This window comes from Esox lucius, chromosome 20 (assembly GCF_011004845.1).
Source record: "Esox lucius isolate fEsoLuc1 chromosome 20, fEsoLuc1.pri, whole genome shotgun sequence".
In the NCBI taxonomy this organism is placed as follows: Eukaryota; Metazoa; Chordata; class Actinopteri; order Esociformes; family Esocidae; genus Esox; species Esox lucius.
The window spans coordinates 1726149-1748605 of NC_047588.1; the positions used below are offsets into that span (position 1 = coordinate 1726149).

Sequence of the window (22457 nt, forward strand, 5' to 3'; positions counted from 1 at the left end):
TTAGATATTCAAAAAGGATAATTTACTAGAAAGCCACCACTGTGAAACATAAAGTAAATTATCTTCCATTCTGGCTCAGTTTTTATCTTGTGGCAACAGCATTTAACTAGCTAAGTTTAGTGTATTTACTTGCTTGTACTTGTGATAAACTTAACATTGTTATCAACACATTGCTGTGCACAAACTAATTTAGTTAATTTACATCGTCATATAGAGAAAATACACTCACCTAAAGGATTATTAGGAACACCATACTAATACTGTGTTTGACCCCCTTTCGCCTTCAGAACTGCCTTAATTCTAGGTGGCATTGATTCAACAAGGTGCTGAAAGCATTCTTTAGAAATATTGGCCCATATTGATAGGATAGCATCTTGCAGTTGATGGAGATTTGTGGGATGCACATCCAGGCCACGAAGCTCCCGTTCCACCACATCCCAAAGATGCTCTATTGGGTTGAGATTTGGTGACTGTGGTGGCCATTTCAGTACAGTGAACTCATTGTCATGTTCAAGAAACCAATTTGAAATTATTTGAGCTTTGTGACATGGTGCATTATCCTGCTGGAAGTAGCCATCAGAGGATGGGTACATGGTGGTCATAAAGGGATGGACATGGTCAGAAACAATGCACTAAGGGGCCTAAAGTGTGCCAAGAAAACATCCCCCACACCATTACACCACCACCACCAGCCTGCACAGTGGTAACAAGGCATGATGGATCCATGTTCTCATTATGTTTACGCCAAATTCTGACTCTACCATCTGAATGTCTCAACAGAAATCGAGACTCATCAGACCAGGGAACATTCTTCCAGTCTTCAATTGTCCAATTTTGGTGAGCTCGTGCAAATTGTAGCCTCTTTTTCCTATTTGTAGTGGAGATGAGTGGTACCCAGTGGGGTCTTCTGCTGTTCTAGCCCATCCGCCTCAAGGTTGTGCATGTTGTGGCTTCACAAATGCTTTGCTGCATACTTCGGTTGTAACAAGTGGTTATTTCAGTCAAAGTTGCTCTTCTATCAGCTTGAATCAGTCGGCCCATTCTCCTCTGACCTCTAGGATCAACAAGGCATTTTCGCCCACAGGACTGCCGCATACTGGATGTTTTTGCCTTTTCACACCATTCTTTGTAAACCCTAGAAATGGTTATTGCGTGAAAATCCCAGTAACTGAGCAGATTGTGAAATACTCAGACCGGCCCGTCTGGCACCAACAACCATGCCACGCTGAAAATTGCTTAAATCACCTTTCTTTCCCATTCTGACATTCAGTTTGGAGTTCAGGAGATTGTCTTGACTAGGACCACACCCCTAAATGCATTGAAGCAACTGCCATGTGATTGGTTGATTAGATAATTGCATTAATGAGAAATAATCCTTTAGGTGAGTGTATATCAAATGACTATTAGAAAAACTCTAATAATGAGAATCAGTACCTCCAAATCCGAGGCCATGGTCCTCAGTCGGAAAAGGGTGGCTTGCCCACTTCAGGTTGGTGGAGAGTGCCTGCCTCAAGTGGAGGAGTTTAAGTATCTAGGGGTCTTGTTCACGAGTGAGGGAAGGATGGAACGGGAGATTGACAGACGGATCGGTGCAGCTTCTGCAGTAATGCGGTCGATGTATCGGTCTGTCGTGGTGAAGAAAGAGCTGAGCCGCAAGGCGAAGCTCTCGATTTACCAGTCAATCTACATTCCTACTCTCACCTATGGTCATGAGCTTTGGGTCATGACCGAAAGGACAAGATCCCGGATACAGGCGGCCGAAATGAGCTTTCTCCGCAGGGTGGCTGGGCGATCCCTTAGAGATAGGGTGAGAAGCTCGGTCACCCGGGAGGAGCTCAGAGGAGAGCCGCTGCTCCTCCAAATTGAGAGGGGTCAGCTGAGGTTGCTTGGGCATTGTTTCCTGGGAAGGTGTTCCAGTCCTGTCCCACCGGGAGGAGACCCCGGGGAAGACCTAGGACACGCTGGAGGGACTATGTCTCCCGGCTGGCCTGGGAACGCCTCGGTGTCCCCCCAGAAGAGATGGAGGAAGTGTCTGGGGAGAGGGAAGTCTGGGCATCCCTGCTTAGACTGCTGCCCCCGCGACCCGGCCCCGGATAAGCGGAAGATGATGGATGGATATTAGAAAAACATTGTGATAAGCAATTTTACAAATTCCTTACCTACAATTATTGACTTTGTTTGCACATCATATATGTGAAAGTCAGACAACAGATCCAGTCTTCTGACTGTGGTCTAAAATCGCCACAGGAAAATTTTGATTTTGCTCCATCACATTTAGGTGCACAATAAAAAAAGTTCCCACCGATAATGCACTAACCAATTATATACATTTGTAGTTCATGTTGTCAAATGTTTATGGCAGTTTTCCGATTAAAATAAGTGATTGGACAGCAGAGATAAGAGTAAACCATCGGAAATTAGAAAGCTCAGGTTGGAAAGGGTTAATGCCTTTGAATTAATTTCAATTGCGTAAGCGCAAGTTTATCAGTTCCAGTGTCCCGCGACTCCCGCAGTAGGAAGGAGAGACGGAAGTGGAACGTTTTGGGAGACAGGAGGGATGGTCTTATACCGGGAGTGCCAGAAAAAAGATTAGGAAATGAGTTCGGGGGAAGGAGGATGGGGAATCCAACTCAGGTGGGGAGGTAAGTAAGGATGTGAAAGTAGAGGGAGGGGGATTAATGGAAGGGGGGTGTAAGTGGTGGTAGTTTTTAAGGAACCGACTGGAAAGATGATGAACCCTGTAACTTAGACAAAAGCGATTAAGACGGGTTGGGCGGGTGATAGATGCAAGGTGTTTACGTTTTGGTAAGGCTGACGAAGCGCAAAGGGATAGATTGTTGAGTATGGATGTGTTAAATGGTGGACGATTGAAGTGTTAGGAGCAGGGAAGTACAGGGAAAAAGAGAGGGGTGATTACGGGAGTGCATGAACAACCGACAATGGAAGAACTTCAGAGTGTGGTGTCGGGAGGTATAGTGGTGAATGCGAGGCGGATGGACAAAAGAGATGGGGGGAGCGAGCAGGTGAACCCGATGGTGTTGTTGGAATTTGGAGGTCCGTTACCGAGTAGGGTGCAGGTGGGGTTCATAAGTTACTATGTAAGGGAATGTGTACCGCCGCCACTGAGGTGTTCCAAGTGTCAGCGTATGGGATATGTAGCAGCTGTGTGTAGAGGGAAAGGTAGGTGTGCAAGATGTGGGGGTTTGCATGAGTATGGCAAGTGTGAAGGGGATAAGTTGAAGTGCTGTAACTGCGGTGGGGAACACAGTGCTGTATTTGGTGGGTGTAGAGTGCAGATGCAGGCAGCAGAGGCTCAGCTGTAAAGAAACATGAACAAAGTCACGAATGCCAAAGCAGTCTGGAGAGTGGGTGGGATGGGGTCAGATGAGAGTGGGGAGAAGGAACACGTTGCGGGGCTGGTGTCAGAAGTGATGGTGGTGAGGCGTCAGGTAGTGTTGTCAGAGATGTAAGCATGAATGTCTGGTGGGTAAAGATATGTTGGAAGTGGACAGGATTGGATTCTTGCCATTCATCTGTAGTCTTAGGATGGTGTTGGTGGTGCTTCAATGGAATGCAAGGAGTTTGGTGGCTAATGGGCAGGAGTTTAAGAAGTTTTGTATAGTATGGATGTGGTACCTGATCTGGTGTGTGTACAAGAAACGTGGCTTAAGCCCATGTTGGAATTTGTGATCCCGGGCTTCAGGTCAGTTAGGTGTGAGGTTGCAGGTGGGGCTGTGCTACATTTGTTAAAGTTGGTGTGAACTACAGAAGGGTGGCGGTAATGGTGTCAGAGTGTGTGGGTATAGAAATTGCAGGACATAAAGAGAATTTAGGGACAGTGAATTTCTATCATCCCTGTGAGTGAGTGGTGTTGGGGACGTTGGAAGAGGTCGATAGAAGATTCAATGAGGGAAAGGTGATGTGGCGTGGGGATTTTAATGCACATAACGAAGTGTTGGGGAGTCTGCGGACAGATGGCAATGGGAGAACGGTGGAGGACTTTATGGGGTGTCGTGGACTGGTGTGCTTGAATGATGGGAGGGGTACTAGGATTAATGTTGTAAGGGGTTCAGAATCTTGCCTGGATCTGATGCTGGTGTCTGCTATCCTGGCGGGACGGTGTGAGTGGGAGGTGCATCGGGACACTACAGTAGGTAGTGATCACTATCCAGTTGTTTGTAAATTAAGGTTTGGGGTGTGTAGACAAGGTTGAGTGGTGACGCAAAGATTATGTTTTAGGCAGGCAGATTGGAAACAGTATAAGCGTGTGTGTGAAGGATTGGGGGACGTTGTGGTAGGGGAGGAGTCTGTAGATGTGTTCAGAGAGGGTGACGGCTAGGATATTGGTGGCTGCATTGCTGGTGATACCGGTGTCCAAAGGTGGTGGTCAAAGGAGGGTGGTGCTGAGGTGGATGGATGAATGCACAAAAGGAGTGGTGGAGAGGGATGTTGCATTAAGAGTCCTGAAGAAGGGTCTGACTGAAGTTGAGTTTAGGGATTATCAAAGGAAACAAGGAGTGGCAAGGAGGACAATTAAAACAGCTAAGTGGGTCCAGGGATGGGGGTGGCTTTGTATGCAGATGATGGGGAAATGTGGAAAAGAGGATGGAATGTGGACTGGGTAATGAACAAAATACAGGAAGCAGTTATAGGGGTGGAGGTGTGGACAATTGACTTGGGGGTGCAGAATGTCAGTGGCCAAGTCGTGTTTTATGTTGTATTCTAGAAGAAAGGTTGAAGGGGTAAGATTGTGTCTATATGGGCAGGAATTTGTGCGGGTGTCAGAATTAAAGTACCTTGGCATATGGTTTGATGAGAAGTTGATTTGGAGGACCCACGTGCAGTATATTGATGTGAGATGTCGAAGGGCTATGAACCTTATGCAGCCAGTGGTAGGGTATGATGGGGAGCGGATAGACGTACTATGGTGTGTATGTATCAGATGCTGATTAGGTCAATTTTAGACTATGGGTGTTTTGTGTATGGGTCTGCAGCTAAATCTGTGTTGAAATGTTTAGATATGGACTAGGCGACCGCGTTACGGCTGTATGTAGGTGCGTTCAAGACAACATCGGTTGAGGCCTTGCAAGTGGAAGTTGGGGAGATGCCGCTGGTAAACTGGCACTGGCGTACTGGGCCAGATTAAAGGGGAGCGTGAAGGGGCATCCAGCAGCCAAAGCTGTGGCTGACTGCTGGGAGAAGGAAGTGGGCAAGGTAAAGTTCTTTGGGTGGGTGATTGGGAAGTTGGTGGAGGAGTATGGATTAAGTGAGAGGGAAGTGGGGCCTACGGTCACACTGGGTAATGTTCCGGATTGGTTGTTTCCGAAGCCAGGGGTGGATGTCAGTTTGTTAGAGGGAAGGAAGGAGTGGGACGAGGGGTGCATGGGGGATGTGTGGAAAGGTATGTGGGTGAGGGGAACTACATGTTTCTCCAGATATATACAGATGGGTCAATGGATCCGGAGAGTGGAAAGGTTGGTTTGGGGGTTTATGAGCCAGAATTTAATGTAGAGATGGCTCAGAGACTGACAGACCAGGTGTCTGTCTATACAGCAGAGATGGTGGCGATGATTCTTGGGTTGAGGTGGTTGAAGGAGTTGAGACCCTTGAGAGTGGTTGTGTGTTCAGACTCAGCAGCGTTATTAGGCAGCTTACAGACTGGAAGATCAGACAAAGGTGACTTGTTGGTGGAGATTATGGTGTTGTTGGGAATGGAGAGGATGGGTGTGGTGGTTCGGTTCTGCTGGGGCCCGGCTCATGTTGGTGCGGAGGGTAACGAAGGGGCTGATAGGTTGGCTAGGAGTGCGTGTAGGAAGGAGGGGGTGGGTACTGTTAGGACGGGGGGGAATTAAAACGTTGATAAAGGGGGTAGGTGAGGAAGTGGGATGGTAGCAGGAAGGGGAGAGGGTATTATGGGGTGCAGCGGACAGTGAGGGAAGAGGTGAGGAATATGGGGTGTAGGAGAGAAGAGGTGATGTGGTGTCGAATAGGGTTAGGGCATACAGGACTGAATACGTAATTGAAGGTCATAGGTAAGCATGAAACAGGGCTGTGTGATGGGTGTCAAAAGAAACGGTTGAACATATGTTGATGTATTGTTAACAGTATGATGTTGAGAGGGAAAGGTATTATGAGAAGTTTAGAGGGGAGGGTAGGAAGTGGGATGTAGAGGGGTTGCTGGGGGGCGGGATGGTAGCTAAGGCGGTATGTCGATTTCTCAGGGCTACAGGTCTGAGCGGGAGGATATAGGAAAGGCAGGCTGTGAGCGGCCTCACACTCCGGTACGGTAGGTGGCGGTATATGCACCTTTAATGGATGCGATCCATTGATTTAAGAGAAGAAGAAGACTCCCGCGGTTTCTACGCCAGTTAACTGACTGAACTCTCAAGCTTTACTTCAGGCTGGTAAGCTCTGTGTCTAGACACAATTAACTAACTAACTAACTAACTAGCTAGCTAGCTAGCTGCATAATCTTAAGGCAGCTAGCTATCTAACCTAATTTTATACAGCCCGAAAATGGCGCGGAAACCTGTAATGCTACATAAATAGCTAGCGTATGTAATTTATGGCTAACTTGGCTAGATATACTAAAGACAGCTAGCTATGTAATTTTGAGGGTAGCTAGATAGCTAATGATTTACAGTGCAAATACCTGTAATGCTAGCTACATAGCTACTGTAGCTCATATCATGTACAGTATGTTATGGCTAGCTATCCTTTAGCCTGCATTTATGTACTGTACTGTAGCTAGCTGACAAGTTTATTTAAGTTATGGCTGGCTAGTCTGGGTGTATGTACTGTAGAGCTACCTATTGCTGTGCCAGCTGAAATGTGAGCTAGCTAGCTAGAGGTTGCTGTGTTTGTTAGCTAGCTAGCGCTACGCACTACAGCCCATCTTTTCTGAAGTGGTGTACAAAATACTTTGGCTCATGGCCGTTTTCTTTTTCTGTTGCATCTTTAATTTTACAGACAGAAAGAGGAGCTTTAAAGTAAGTCAAATTTGGGATTAATATGTGACTAGCTTGCTACAGCTACATGACTAGAACTGTGCTTTGGGATGCACATTTTTTTTTCTTGTTAACTTGTACATACATTATGCTCCTTTAGAATGAGTGAGGGTAACATGGATGTTTTCAACAAAAACCCTCAAAAGACTTTCTGCATGTCAGGCTGAGAACTGCAGTCAGGCAGACAACAATGTCAGTCCTCACAAAAATGCTTTCATGGAAGCTTCATGTGATAGTTATTTAGGTGATATGGAGAATGTTAGCCTAAGCGAGAGAGACACGTAACCCCCTACGAAGAGCTTGTCATGAAAAGTGAGATGGATTTACCATCTGGAATTGCAGGAGTGTCAGCTCTAATAGTGAGTCAGACCAAGACTGTATTCTTGAGGACAAATCATTGGCCATAGACCTGGCTGCTTGGACCAGTGAATTCCAAGTAAGACACAATGCTGTGGACAAACTTTTAAAACTTTTGCAAAGCTATGGCCACCCACAACTGCAGTCCACTGCCTGTACTATCCTCAAAACTCCTAGAGATATATAAAGTCTGGAATGGAATATGTCCATTACCCCCTGAATGAGAAGTTGGTTGAAACATTAAATTGTTATCCAGATCAACAGTTGACCAATATCAAAAGATCTGGAGCTGTCTTTTAATATTGACGGACTCCCTATTTTCAAGAGCTCTGGCAAATCCCTGTGGCCCGTCCTCTGTGCTGTTAGGCTAAATCCAGTGACAATTTTCCCGACAATACTGACCTGTGGACTGAAGAAGCCAATTGACCTTACTTTCCTAGATGACAGTGGCTGACCTAGTTGAGACTTTGAAGAATGGCCTGGACTACAAAGGGAGGAACATCTGTTTCAAATAACTGTTTCATGTATTGTGTGTGATGCTCCAGTTAAATACATGGTGAAGAACACCAAATGTTTCTCTGGGTACAATGGGTGTGAAAGACCCTAACCCCAAAGAGGTGTCTGGTTAAAATAGATGACATACCAGGCGGCAACTAATCTAACCTTGCGCACAGACATGTAATTCCGTGCTCAGATACAGCCAGAGCACCATCACGGAAACACACCACTCTCTTACCTCCCAATAGACATAGTGATGTCTTTCCCCAATGACTACATGCACCAAGCCTGCATGGGGGTCACCAATAACCTTCTTATCATCTGGTGTAGAGTAGAAAAAGAATGAGAATCTCTGCTGGCCAGGTACAGGAGGTGAGCACCAGACTTCTAAAGCTGAGATCATCGATTCCACCCATCTTTACCCGCAAACCCAGAGGTCTCAATGAGCTTGAGAATTGGAAGGCAACAGAGTTCTGCCAGTTTCTCTTTTACACTGGGAAACTAGTGCTGAAAGGAGTGCTCAGAGATTACCTCTATCAACATTTCCTGACATTCAGTGTTGCAATTGGGTTTCTTGTAAGTCCAGTACTTGTACAAAAGCATAACAAGTATGCACACAACTCGCTGCAGTACTTTGTAGAAAAGGGACTCTTATTTTGTCTACAATACACATACCATTCTGTACATCACAGCAGGTGCTGTCATCTTTGGAGGGCTTGACAATTGGAGTGCTTTCATATTTGAAAATCATCTGTAGAAAATAAAGATGGTGCAATCTGGAAGAAGTTCCCTGGCTCAGATTGCCACCTGACTGCAGGAGAGTCTGACCAGACCACTTGCACAGCCTAAAAACCGAATCACAAAAAAGATCAAGGACCAAGGCCTACATCTTGGAAGATGGAGAGAGCTGTGAGCTTGTGGAAGTTGCTGAGAAAGATGGAAAGGTGCTTTGTAAACTGTACCGCCAACCAGAACCTTTGTCCTGGGAGCCATGCAGTTCCTCCTTGATTTGTGTGTACAAATACCGCAGAAGAAACCCTGTTTTAAAATGGATACCAACCATAGTGATCAAACGTAGAGCCATTCGAGTGGAAAGAGGCCAGAGTACAATTTTTATGGCCATACTACACCAGGTCTAAAGATACAGGGTTGGAACTCTGGAGATCTTGATACCTACTGTGGAGATTAACACACATGGACGTTGAATGAGCTAAGTAACATTTGGTAAGAAAAAAATAATTTACACTACAGTTTGGGGTCACCTAGAAATTGTTTGTCCATTAAAAAAACATCAAGTTAATCAGCAATACAGTGTGCCTATATAGATATTCCATAAAAACAATAGTAATTTACAATTGTAATTTACAACATTAACAGTGTATTTCTGATCATTTTGATGTTATTTTAATGGAAAAACAATTAGCTTTTCTTTCAATTACAAGTACATTTCTCGGTGACCTCTAACTTTTAAACGGTAGTGTATGTCAGCGTGCTATGAATGTGTTGGTCATTGATCTAATTTGTCTGTTACAAACTCTATTCCTTCTCATCAACAGAATGTTCATTGTGGAGTTTCTGGGAGAGGAAAGTGTAGAAGTAGTGGCAGAATTCTGGCTCTATGAGGAAAAGAAGGTTCAGTAATCTAATACTGGTTTGCATTATATTTTCTATAGGGGGACAACAGTTAGCTTATATTTACTTCACATATCATAAATGCATTTGAAATGACAAGAATTATGTATACATTTTCTTTCATTCAGCAAAGGTTTTGCTACTGGCCGCCAAACAATCAATCCAGCAGAGCCAAGAAAAGCTGACTGTGAGGAGGGTCAGGATTTTTGTCAGTACGTACTGTTGGACCTATTTGTTGTTATTTGATAGCCTTGTAACAATAAACAAACAGTCCCTATACTAATCATGAAGAAGGCTAATTAAATTGCAAATGTTTTTCACTATTTAAAAAGTTTTCCTTTCCATTATTGTTCTATATTTTTAAGATGACTTTACGAAAGCTGTAAGTCAGATGTGAAAAGGGTATGGCAACATCTCCACTTATCAATCAGTGTTCCTGAACTCTGTCCGGCTTATTGAAAAAAGTTTCTTATATGTTTTTAGATGAGGGCACAAAAAACTGTCACAGAAACCCCTGCAATAAAAAACTAAGAACTTTAGGTATGAGTATAATGGTATATCCTCAACATTTCTCCAAAATCACATGTTGCTCATAAAATACTTCTCCATACTACCTTCATATTACAAATGTAATTTAGATCAATGGACTAGGCACTCTAGCCAAGGCAACATTGAAGAAATCAGCCAAATCAACTGAAGGTTTGATTGCACACAGTACTTCTTGACCAATTTGAAACTACAAACCCAATTCCAAAAAAGTTGGGACACTGTACAAATTATGAGTAAAAAAGGAATGGAATAATTTACAAATCTCATATACTTATATTTAATTCACAATAGAATATAGATAACATATCGAAAGGACAAGATCCCAGATACTGCATTGTGGGATTGTTGACGTGCTGTACTCCGCTTGCTGTTACCTACATGGCTACCTGCCAAACTTTTTCGAATTTACTCGATATAAACTAATTGGTCAAAATTCTATTTTAGAGTTTTACCAACGCAATATTTATCTGTTGACCTCTTACCCAACTTTTCTACACCGGGACTCTTTTTGGACATAATTAATATAACTACTCACCCCTGAACACCTGAGGCTAAGTATCATTACAATGCCTTATCACTGTAATTGTTGTAGCAACAACACGGAGGAGAATGTTCGTCTTAAGTTAAAGATAGCAGAGTTAGAGGCTCAGCTTCTGACGCAAATGCCAGGCAAGGATTATGCTAGTGTAGAAATAGAAAAATCTGCGTCAGTGCCACCAGGTAGAAACGATAGTTTTGTTAGCCCCCCGGCACAGCTCCTGCAGCCGGGCAATAACTTTCTCTTGGTCACTGGGAAGAAATGCCGTCGACCAGTTAAACCTGAATCGTTGCTAAAACCAACTGAGACTTTGAACAGGTTTTCCCCACTGGAGTCAGAGTCAAGGCCCGAGCCGTCTTCGGAGGGGAATGATCGACAGGCATGTTCTACCGGTGGCCTTGAAAAACTGAAAACTTTAGTCATTGGCGATTCCATTACACGCAGTATTAGACTAAAGAATCAGCCGGCGATCGTACATTGTTTACCGGGGGGCAGAGCCACCGACGTAGCTGCAAATCTGGGGTTGGTGCTAGCGAAGTCTAAAACTGGCAAGTATAGAGAGTACAGAGATATTGTTATCCACGTTGGCACCAACGATGTTAGGATGAAACAGTCAGAGGTTACGAAGCAGAACATAGCATCAGCGTGTAAATTAGCTAGAAAGATGTGTCGGCATCGAGTAATTGTCTCTGGCCCCCTCCCAGCTAGGGGTGGTGACGAGCTCTACAGCAGACTTGCGCAACTCAATCGCTGGCTGAAAACGGAGTTCTGCCCGTCGCAGGAGGTAGAGTTTGTAGATAACTGGCCTTCTTTTTGGGACTCTCCCAGAAATAGCGCCAGGCCTGATCTGCTGAGGAGCGACGGACTCCATCCTAGCTGGAGTGGTGCTCTTCTTTTATCTAGGAACATTGACAGGAGTCTCACTCCTATAGCTTTAACATGAGATAGGGTGCAGGTCAGGCTGCAGGCTGTTAGCCAGCCTGCTAGCATAGTGGAGTCTGTCAATAGCATAGCCAGAGTAGTTAGTACAGCTTTACCTATTGCCGCTGTGACTCGTTCCAGGCTGAGAAAACTTAAACAAGGTAGTGCTAACAAAAACAACCTTATTAAGATAAAGCCTTCCTCCACCTCGGTCAAAAATAAAAATGATTGTATCACTTCGCATCTCAAAATGGGACTCCTAAATATTAGATCTCTTGCTCCAAAGGCAGTTGCAGTAAATGAATTAATCTCTGATCATAAACTAGATGCTATTGGTTTATGTGAAACGTGGCTAAAGCCTAATGAATTCACTGCCTTAAATGAGGCCTCTCCTCCTGGCTATACTAGTGATAATATCCCTCGTGCGTCCCGAAAAGGAGGGGGTGTCGCTAATATTTATGACAGTAAATATAAACTTACTCTCAAACATATCACAGAGTTTCATTCTTTCGAAGTTTTACTCATGAAAGTTAACCAGGCCGATAAATCATTTTACATAGCTACTATTTATAGGCCCCCCGGGCCATACACATTGTTCCTCCATGAGTTTCCAGAATTCTTGTCTAACCTTGTAGTCATGGCAGATAGTATTCTAATTTTTGGCGATTTCAATATTCATATGGAAAACTCCAATGATCCTCTTCAAAAAGCCTTTGAAGCCATAATTGACTCAATGGGTTTCATCCAACATGTCTCAGGTCCAACACATTGCCAAAATCATACCTTAGATTTAGTCCTGTCATGAGAAATAGATATTGTAGATCTAATAATTTACCCCCAAAATCCTGGATTATCGGATCACTGTCTTATTACATTTACCGTTAAAACAAGAAATCCACTTGCCCCCCAAACAATGAGTTTCAAAAGCCGTACTATAAATTCTCGGACTACAAATAAATTCCTTGATATTCTTACTAGTTCGCTCATTAATGACAGAGTAAATAAATCTGTAAACGATCAAATCGAGGATCTAAACTCAATACTGCGAAATACATTAGACATAGTTGCACCACTAAAAACTAAAGAAATATGCAACAAGAAACTTGCTCCCTGGTACACCGACAATACTAGAGCACTTAAGCAAGCCTCCAGAAAATTGGAGCGAAAGTGGCGCTCCACCAAGTTGGAAGTATTTAGACTATCCTGGATAGACAGTACACTACAATACCGAAAATCACTCGCGTCTGCTCGATCAGCTTATTTCTCCAACCTGATTGAGGCGAACAAAAACAATCCAAAATTTCTCTTTGATACAGTTGCAAAGTTAACAAAAAAGCAAAGCTTAGCAAGTGAAGTGGGTCTTCACTTTAGTTGTAATGAATACATGAACTACTTTGATGAAAAGATCGTCACCATTAGAAAACAAATAACTGACTCCTTAAATAGTTATGGTCCTCAAAATCTCAGTTGTCCAAAACATTTCCTGAACCTCCCTGACCAGGTGTCAATGGGGACACTTGAATTTTTTGATACTGTATCGCTCGACACATTTACAAAATTTGTAATGAGTTCTTAACCCACAAACTCTCAGCTAGACCCGATTCCTACAAAATTACTTAAGGAGTTATTTCCTGTGCTAGGTCAGCCAATGCTGAACATAATAAATTGCTCCCTTTCCTCTGGATGCGTACCAAACTCACAAAAAATTGCGGAAATTAAGCCTCTTCTAAAAAAATCTAATCTAGATCCCGACATATTAAACAATTATAGGCCAATATCGAACCTCCCGTTCCTCTCAAAAATCTTAGAAAAATGTGTTTCCCAACAACTGAATGCCTTCCTAAAGACAAACATTTATGAAATATTCCAGTCCGGTTTTAGATCCCATCATAGTACTGAGACTGCACTCCTGAAGGTAACAAATGACCTTCTAATGGCCTCAGACAAAGGTTCCGCATCCGTCCTGTTGCTTCTTGATCTTAGTGCTGCTTTTGACACTATTGATCACTCCCTTCTCTTAGAGAGACTGGAAACCAATATTGGGCTACGTGGACATGTTCTAGCCTGGTTTAAATCTTATTTATCTGAAAGATATCAGTTCGTTAGTGTGGATGGCATATCCTCTGACAAGTCAAAGGTATGCTTTGGAGTTCCTCAAGGCTCGGTTCTGGGCCCATTATTGTTCTCACTATACATGCTCCCTCTGGGCGATGTAATCCGAAATCACAATATTAACTTTCACTGTTATGCTGATGACACACAGTTATATATTTCAATGAAGCATGGAGAAGCCCCTAAATTAGCTATTTTGGAAGCATGCGTTTCAGATATTAGGAAGTGGATGACAGAGAATTTCTTGCTCTTAAACTCAAATAAAACAGAAATGCCCCTTTTAGGACCCAAAAAACAAAGAGCGTTGCTAGCAGATCTCACTGTGAACCTCGACGGCTGCATGGTCGTACCCCAAAAAACTGTAAAAAACCTTGGCGTTACCCTTGACCCTGACCTCTCCTTTGAGGAACATATAAAATATGTCTCAAGAGTTGCTTATTTTCATCTTCGAAACATCGCAAAAATTAGAAACTTTCTATCAAAAACTGATGCAGAGAAATGTATCCACACTTTCGTTACTTCTAGATTAGATTACTGCAATGCTCTTCTCTCTGGTTATCCAGACAAATTAATAAATAAACTTCAATTTGTGCTGCACACGGCTGCTAGAATCCTAACTAGAACAAAAAAAATTGAACACATTACTCCTGTCCTGGCGTCCTTACATTGGCTGCCTGTTAGGGTTAGGGCTGATTTTAAGGTTTTACTCTTAACCTATGAATCAACACATGGACTTGCTCCTACTTACCTTGCTGAAATGATCCAGCTATACATACCTACACGTAACCTTAGATCGCAAGATGCAGGCCTTTTAACTGTACCTAGAATTTCTAAACAAACAGTTGGCGGCAGGGCCTTTTCTCATAGAGCTCCACTCCTGTGGAATGATCTGCCAATTAAGGTTAGAAATGCAAACTCAGTGCAAACTTTCAAGTGTCTACTAAAAACTCATCTCTACACCACGGTTTATAATTAGGTGTAGCCTGGCCCGGGGGCGTGAAGGTGACCAGTAGGCTTGATACTGTCCACCCTTGCTGTCTTGCCAGGTGGGCTCTCGTCGCCACTGGGATGCCCTCCCTCCAATGCCTTTCGGGGGAAGAGTCACTGGCTTGTTGTTGACTCTCTGTTGCGCACTTGGGCTGTACGCTGCTAGCAATACTCGGCCCTCATTCAGGTGGGTTGCGGTTGGTGGGTGTCCCTTTGGTTGATGCCTGGCAATGTGGTTGGATTGATTTCCTGCCTGTTGGGCCCTGTCCAGGGCCTCCCTCGTCTCAGTTCCAAGGTGTTACGCTGCTATATTATTGTGTTGGGGGATATGAGGAATGCACTTTCTAACTTTTCTCAGTTTCCTCCAGTTTTAAATTTTAGAAGGAGATGAGGTCCTGGTCCACACCTGCGGATTACCTGGTTTGGGGGGCCCGTTGCTGTCCCTGTCCTTGTCCACCTGGTCATACTTCTGACCTAGTCTAAATTCAAATAGACTCTGGATTTAGCCCAGAGAAATTTATTTATTATTCCAATTGGACTCTTAATATCTCACCCGGCACAGCCAGAAGAGGACTGGTCACCCCTCTGAGCCTGGGTCCTCTCTAGGTTTCTTCCTAAAATTCGACCTTAGGGAGTTTTTCCTAGCTACTGAAATTCAACACTACTGTTGTTTGCTCCTTGGGGTTTAAGTCCGGGTGTCTCTGTAAAGCACTTTGTGACAACTGCTGTTGTAAAAAGGGCTTTATAAACAAATTTGATTGATTTGATTGATACAGGCGGCCGAAATGAGCTTTCTACGCAGGGTGGCTGGGCGATCCCTTAGAGATAGGGTGAGAAGCTCAGTCACCCGGGAGGAGCTCAGAGTAGAGCCGCTGCTCCTCCACATCGATAGGGGTCAGCTGAGGTGGCTTGGGCATCTGTTTCGGATGCCTCCAGAACGCCTTCCTGGGAAGGTGTTCCGGTCCCGTCCCACCGGGAGGAGACCCCGGGGAAGACCTAGGACACGCTGGAGGGACTATGTCTCCCGGCTGGCCTGGGAACGCCTCGGTGTCCCCCGGAAGAGCTGGAGGAAGTGTCTGGGGAGAGGGAAGTCTGGGCATCTCTGCTAAGACTGCTGCCCCCGCGACCTGGCCCCGGATGAAGCGGAAGAAGATGTATGTATGTATGTATGTATCGAATGTTGAAAGTGAGACATTTTGTAATGTCATGCCAAAAATTGGCTCATTATGGATTTCATGAGAGCTACACATTCCAAAAAAGTTGGGACAGGTAGCAATAAGAGGCCGGAAATGTTAAATGTACAGATAAGGAACAGCTGGAGGACCAATTTGCAACTTATTATGTCAATTGGCAACATGATTGGGTATAAAAAGAGCCTCTCAGAGTGGCAGTGTCTCTCAGAAGTCAAGATGGGCAGAGGATCACTAATTCCCCCAATGCTGCAGCGAAAAATAGTGGAGTAATATCAGAAAGGAGTTTAAACATTTGACATGTCATCTATGCTGTATTCTGAATAAAATTTTGAAATTTGAAACTTCCACATCATTGCATTCTGTTTTTATTCACATTTGTACAATGTCCCAACTTTTTTGGAATGGGGTTTGTATATTCATCTTCAATATTTCAATTTTAAAAACCTACAGAGAAATAGAAATAAAAATACTAAATTGTCCATTTAATTGCAGTGCAGTGTTTTTTGTTTATTCATAGATAAGTTTTCCTCTGAAATGCCTCTTTTTAAGCCTAAGCTACCCCAGCCCCCCTCATGCACCCTTTCTTCACAAAGAATGCACATTAAATGTATGAGAACATTTTTGTACCTAGAATTTATTAACAAACAGCTGGCGGCAGGGCCTTTTGTCATAGAGCTCCACTACTGTGGAATGATCTGCCAATTAAGGTAAGAAATGCAAACTTTCAAGTGTCTACTAAAAACTCATCTCTACAGCACGGTTTATTATTAGGTGTAGCCTGGCCCGGGGGCGTGAAGGTGACCAGTAGGCTTGATACTGTCCACCCTTGCTGTCTTGCCAGGTGGGCTCTCGTCACCACTGGGATGCCCTCCCTCCAATCCCTTTCGGGGGAAGAGTCACTGACTTGTTGTTGACTCTGTTGCGCACTTGTGCAATTGGACTGTACGCTGCTGGTAATACTCGGCCCTCATTCAGGGGGGTTGCGGTTGGTGGGTCCCTTTGGTTGATGTCTGGCAATGTGGTTGGATTGATTTCCTGCCTGTTGGGCCCTGTCCGGGGCCTCCCCCGGGTAGGGCCACAGTGTCACCGGACCCCCCGTCTCAGTTCCAAGGTGTTACGCTGATATATTATTGTGCTGGGGGATATGAGGAATGCACTTTCTAACTTTTCTCAGTCTCCTCCAGTTGAAAATTTTAGGAGGAGATGAGGTCCTGATCCACACCTGTGGAGTACCTGGTTTGGGGGGCCCGTTGCTGTCCCTGTCCTTGTCCACCTGGTCATACTTTTGACCTAGTCTAAAATCAAATAGACTCTGGATTTAGCCCAGAGAAATGTATATATATATATAATATCTTAATGTCTCACCCGGCACAGCCAGAAGAGGACTGGTCACCCCTCTGAGCCTGGGTCCTCTCTAGGTTTCATCGTAAAATTCGGCCTTCTCATGGAGTTTTTCCTAGCCACTGAAATCCAACATTACTGTTGTTTGCTCCTTGGGGTTTAAGTATCCACAATATCAACATAAAATTGTCAAGTGTCCATTGCATGGACACAATTCTGCTCTTATGATATTACTTACAACAATGGGAAGATATTACAAAGACAACAATGGACCCTCAGCATCTCATTCTTGAGCTTCAGGTGCAGACTACTGCCAGACAGACATGTTGGATGGTATTCATAAATGTAGTTATTTAAGGAACAAATGCGAACATAAAATTTTACATTCTGTACATTATCGTGGAAAGAATAAACGCAATGGGACAAAGCACAGCCAAGTTTTCCTGCAGAATTATTTCCAAGACAATGTACAAAACATCAGCATATATATTCAATAACTTTGTTTACCTACATGTGCAACAGAAAATGACAGTCCCTCAACCCCAGTCACAGCCGCCCACCATACAAATCCCTCCCTGGCACCAGAAATTGAATTAATTAATGGTATTTCAACTCTTTAATTACCTTCTCAGATTCTGCAATATATTTATTTAACTACATTAGCAATAGTCAGTCATTGTAAAAAACTAATTCAAGTTAATGAATATAAATTATGTACCATGTCCAAACCATGTTTATATATTGTTTATATACACTCACCTAAAGGATTATTAGGAACACCTGTTCAATTTCTCATTAATGCAATTATCTAATCAACCAATCACATGGCAGTTGCTTCAATGCATTTAGGGGTGTGGTCCTAGTCAAGACAATCTCCTGAACTCCAAACTGAATGTCAGAATGGGAAAGAAAGGTGATTTAAGCAATTTTGAGCATGGCATGGTTGTTGGTGCCAGACGGGCCGGTCTGAGTATTTCACAATCTGCTCAGTTACTGGGATTTTCACGCACAACCATTTCTAGGGTTTACAGAGAATGGTGTGAAAAGGGAAAAAAATCCAGTATGCGGCAGTCCTGTGGGCGAAAATGCCTTGTTGATGCCAGAGGTCAGAGGAGAATGGGCCAACTGATTCAAGCTGATAGAAGAGCAACTTTGACTGAAATAACCCCTCGTTACAACAGAGGTATGCAGCAAAGCATACGGATGGGCTACAACAGCAGAAGACCCCACCGGGTACCACTCATCTCCACTACAAATAGGAAAAAGAGGCTACAATTTGCACGAGCTCACCAAAATTGGACAGTTGAAGACTGGAAGAATGTTGCTTGGTCTGATGAGTCTCGATTTCTGTTGAGATTTTTAGATGGTAGAGTCAGAATTTGGCGTAAACAGAATGAGAACATGGATCCATCATGCCTTGTTACCACTGTGCAGGCTGGTGGTGGTGGTGTAATGGTGTGGGGGATGTTTTCTTGGCACACTTTAGGCACCTTAGTGCCAATTGGGCATCGTTTAAATGCCACGGCCTACCTGAGCATTGTTTCTGACCATGTCCATCCCTTTATGACCACTATGTACCCATCCTCTGATGGCTACTTCCAGCAGGATAATGCAACATGTCACAAAGCTCAAATAATTTCAAATTGGTTTCTTGAACAATGAGTTCACTGTACTGAAATGGCCCCCACAGTCACCAGATCTCCACCCAATAGAGCATCTGGTGGAACGTGGTGGAACGGGAGCTTCATGCCCTGGATGTGCATCTCCATCAACTGCAAGATACTATCCTATCAATATGGGCCAACATTTCTAAAGAATGCTTTCAGCACCTTGTTGAATCAATGCCATGTAGAATTGAGGCAGTTCTGTAGGCGAAAGAGGGTCAAACACATTATTAGTATGGTGTTCCTAATAATCCTTTAGGTGAGTGTATATATGGGTCCCATTGTGTTTCCAAAGCATGACAAGAAGGTTGCCCTGAGGGTAGTGTGGAAGTACATCAAAAATAATGTTTTAATTTGTAATTAAAGGAAATGATTTACTGCTGTTTTATATATCTTCTCAATCTTTCTGGATCATAAACAGACACTCTACGAGTTCTCATAAAGAAAGTGGAGGTGATCAAAGAAACCCAAAATGAAATCATATTTCATATGCGAAGGATGGGGGCCACCAAACAATGGGAACCAGCGACAATTGAAATTGACCTGGTCCAGACTGTGACAGAGAAAGGTCAGACAGAGAAAGGTCAGTATCCACAAATAAAGATATAACATTCTAAAGGCATTAACGTTATTTTTTATTTCTTCACATATAGTCACCCCTTACTCCAATAATTATTAGCCAGTGTGCACAAATTCATGGCTTCACACAACTTTGTTGTCAAAAACACTGAGTTGGATGATCAGCTTTTTCATGCTTAGCCCCCAGTGTTTGGAATGGCATCCAGTCGGTACTTCATTTGGATGTCTTAGTGCCCTTGGGTCGGTTTGTTTTATTGACAAAGGTGTATGTTTTAACTGTGTATGTCTATGTACGTTTGCATGTTTTAAATGTACTGTATTTACATTTGTGCCATTTGTTTGGTTGTGTTACCAGGGCACACTTGTGAATGAGACTCAGGTCTCAATTTGTCCCCCTGGTTAAATAGAATAAAAAATAAAATGCATGCTTGAGTAAATACTGAAATCACACCTGTTGTCTTATACATTACACACAACTTTTCCCAACTGAAGTCTTGATTTTATTTATGTTAACTGACAAGCTGATGTATCATGCAATGCCAGGCTGGGCTGGAGGAAAAGGTGGTGGAGTCTCTCATTTCAGAGGTCCTTAAACATGCACTAGCCCACTGCCAACAGCAGCAGGTAACTACTATTAATTTGTGATCTTTACAATTATGTGATCTTTACAGCTACTATTTTTAACAATATAACATTTGAATTACTTCACCAATGATATCATATAAGGTAAAGATTTTCTCCATTAGCTCACTTAAGCAGCGTCTGGATTCACATTGAATTGTTGTGTAATGATTGTGAATACTGATAGAATCAAGCTCTGTAATCAAATGGGCACCAACGTTTTCTCTTTATTGTCGTTGATCAGGCGCGGCGAGTCCAAGAGAAAAAAGCTGTGCAGCCAGATGATAACAAACTTGCCTTCCCAGACCGAGAGGAAGAGTGACCGATAAGACTATTCCTATTTCATATCAGCCAAAAACTGAAAAACATGATGCACACCCTTTGTTGTTTTGTTAAAGAATAAAGGCAAATTACTGTTCAAGTTCTGAAATTATATACAGCTCTTCTGTTCCTCACTCAAATCTTTCTTTTTCAACTTTTTTGGAAAGGAAAGAAAAAAGGTGCACTGCAATTTGTTAGTGTGTGTATTAGTTTTGCATCTTTGTTGTGTGTATGTTGCCTGCAGATTGAAGGCTGTCCTCTTTGCTATTGTGTCCATCAGGTCAGAGGAATGTCATTTAGGAGGGATGACACCGTCCGTTGACACAATGCTTTGGTTTGGCAGGCTTTGTTCTGTGTATGTTACTATACAGCCTGCATTCGATGCAAAGATATTTGAGGGTTAATTAAAGGACCAGTAAAACCCCTGGTCAAAGCTTTGAATCATGTCCAAGGATTTTTCTCTGAAAGGCTACACCCGACACTCACTATTCCACTCTCTTTATCCGTACCAGGGACAATAGGGGCCACAGGACTCAGGGTGGTTAGGGCCCTGAGTGGTTTCTTAGAAGGGGGATAGATGATCCTGCAGCACTTAGGATAGGCCAAGACAAAACAACAGCCAAGAGACTTCACTGACCCTCATAGTAGCTCAGAGAGACTGATAAGGACACGGCCAGGTGAGGCTCAATGGAGATATATTGTTTGACAGATAGGAGGGGAGAGGGAATATGTGTGTGTTTTGTGAGTGTTTGTTTGGAGATTTATGGTGTACTGAGGAGAGATTTGCATTTGTGGTGGGCAACAGTGTGGGTGTGGGCTCTCAGTTGCTTTTCATGAGCGTGCTGATCCATTTGTTGGTGCCTGGGGATTTTTACGTTGTTGATCTTTGGCGTATGGGACTGATATGTTCAGGTTGGCTTGCAGTGTTTCATGTTTGATTGCTTTTTTTTTTTTTTTTTTACTGTTGTCCACTCATCTTCAAAAGTCCTTTGTCATTACCATCATCCTCATCAGACAAGGTGGCAGCTCAAAGACCTGGTTAAAGATAAGGGCTTCCAGTAGGTTTAGGGCTGGTTGGTGCAGACACATTGATGAGGAAGGAGGGACAAGGGCTTGGGGAAGGGGCCTAGAGGCGTAGGGACCTGGGGGTTATTCAAATGGTCAATAGCAGACCATGGAACCTAATTGTTTCAAGAGGAGATGTGAACCTGGGGGACCATTTCCACTACACACAACAGTGTAAACAGGGCACACTTATATAATCACTTCCTAGCAGCGTAAACATGTTTTTCAACACCGCTGATTTCTTCAGACATTTATGACTTCATCGCTCAGCTGAATCGGCAATGTACACTGATAAAAGGAGGACAGCCTGATGTTCTTAAGGTTACCAAGCAACACTCCACAGAGGCCCTACCATACAGGCACATGCATAAACTTGAGAGACCCTAAAATGGTCCCCTGTTCCAGAACCTTGTTTATTGGTCACATTGCAATACCAAACTCCAATTAAAAATAGCTGTGTGTCTAATCAATGTTTAGTTTCCATGGGCGCAAAGATCCAACTGAGGGGCACCGTTAGTTATGCCTCCAGAATAGGCAGGTAACCTGTGGAAACAAGTTGTCTCTTTGGCTGGCCCCGGACTACTCTCCAAACCTTTTGACCAACCTCCACAACCCCCACTCAGAGCACACACGCACACATCGTGCCCAGCGACCTCTTAACAACCCAATTACTAGTGAAAACACGGCGAGAAGTAGGAAGTCTCAGGGTGGCCTGGCTGTATGGCCCCTCAGCCAAATCGTACCTTTAACCTGAAAATGTTTCCTTGTTTGTAATGTTTTTTGTTCATACATGCTGCTGTATGTTTCCAGGGATTTTTCTGTCTGAGAAAGTGTTTCCGGAATGTTTAATATGAAAAGCCAACCATTCAGCTCCCAGGTGATGCAGAGGTCTAAGGTGCTCTTTCGTAGTACCAAGTGAAGCAGCATAATCTACGTTCTAGCCTTGTCTGTTTAGCTAGCTGAGTTGCGAGTGGGTTGGAAGTTGCTTGGGCAATGCAAATTGGCACCTGAGGAGCGAGAAGTCATGTTGCTCACTGGGATTTCTACTTATCCTTGTGCTCCTGCAACAACT

The 22457-nt window shown here is 43.5% G+C and overlaps 1 long non-coding RNA gene across 1 annotated transcript; it reads left to right on the forward strand.

Annotated features, from left to right (window-relative positions):
• Positions 1 to 8932: 8932 nt before the first annotated feature.
• LOC109615611 lies at positions 8933 to 9675 on the forward strand. The gene is made up of 3 exons (XR_002196605.1): positions 8933 to 9086; positions 9419 to 9494; positions 9623 to 9675. It is a non-coding gene; the product is annotated as an uncharacterized LOC109615611 (long non-coding RNA).
• Positions 9676 to 22457: the final 12782 nt, after the last annotated feature.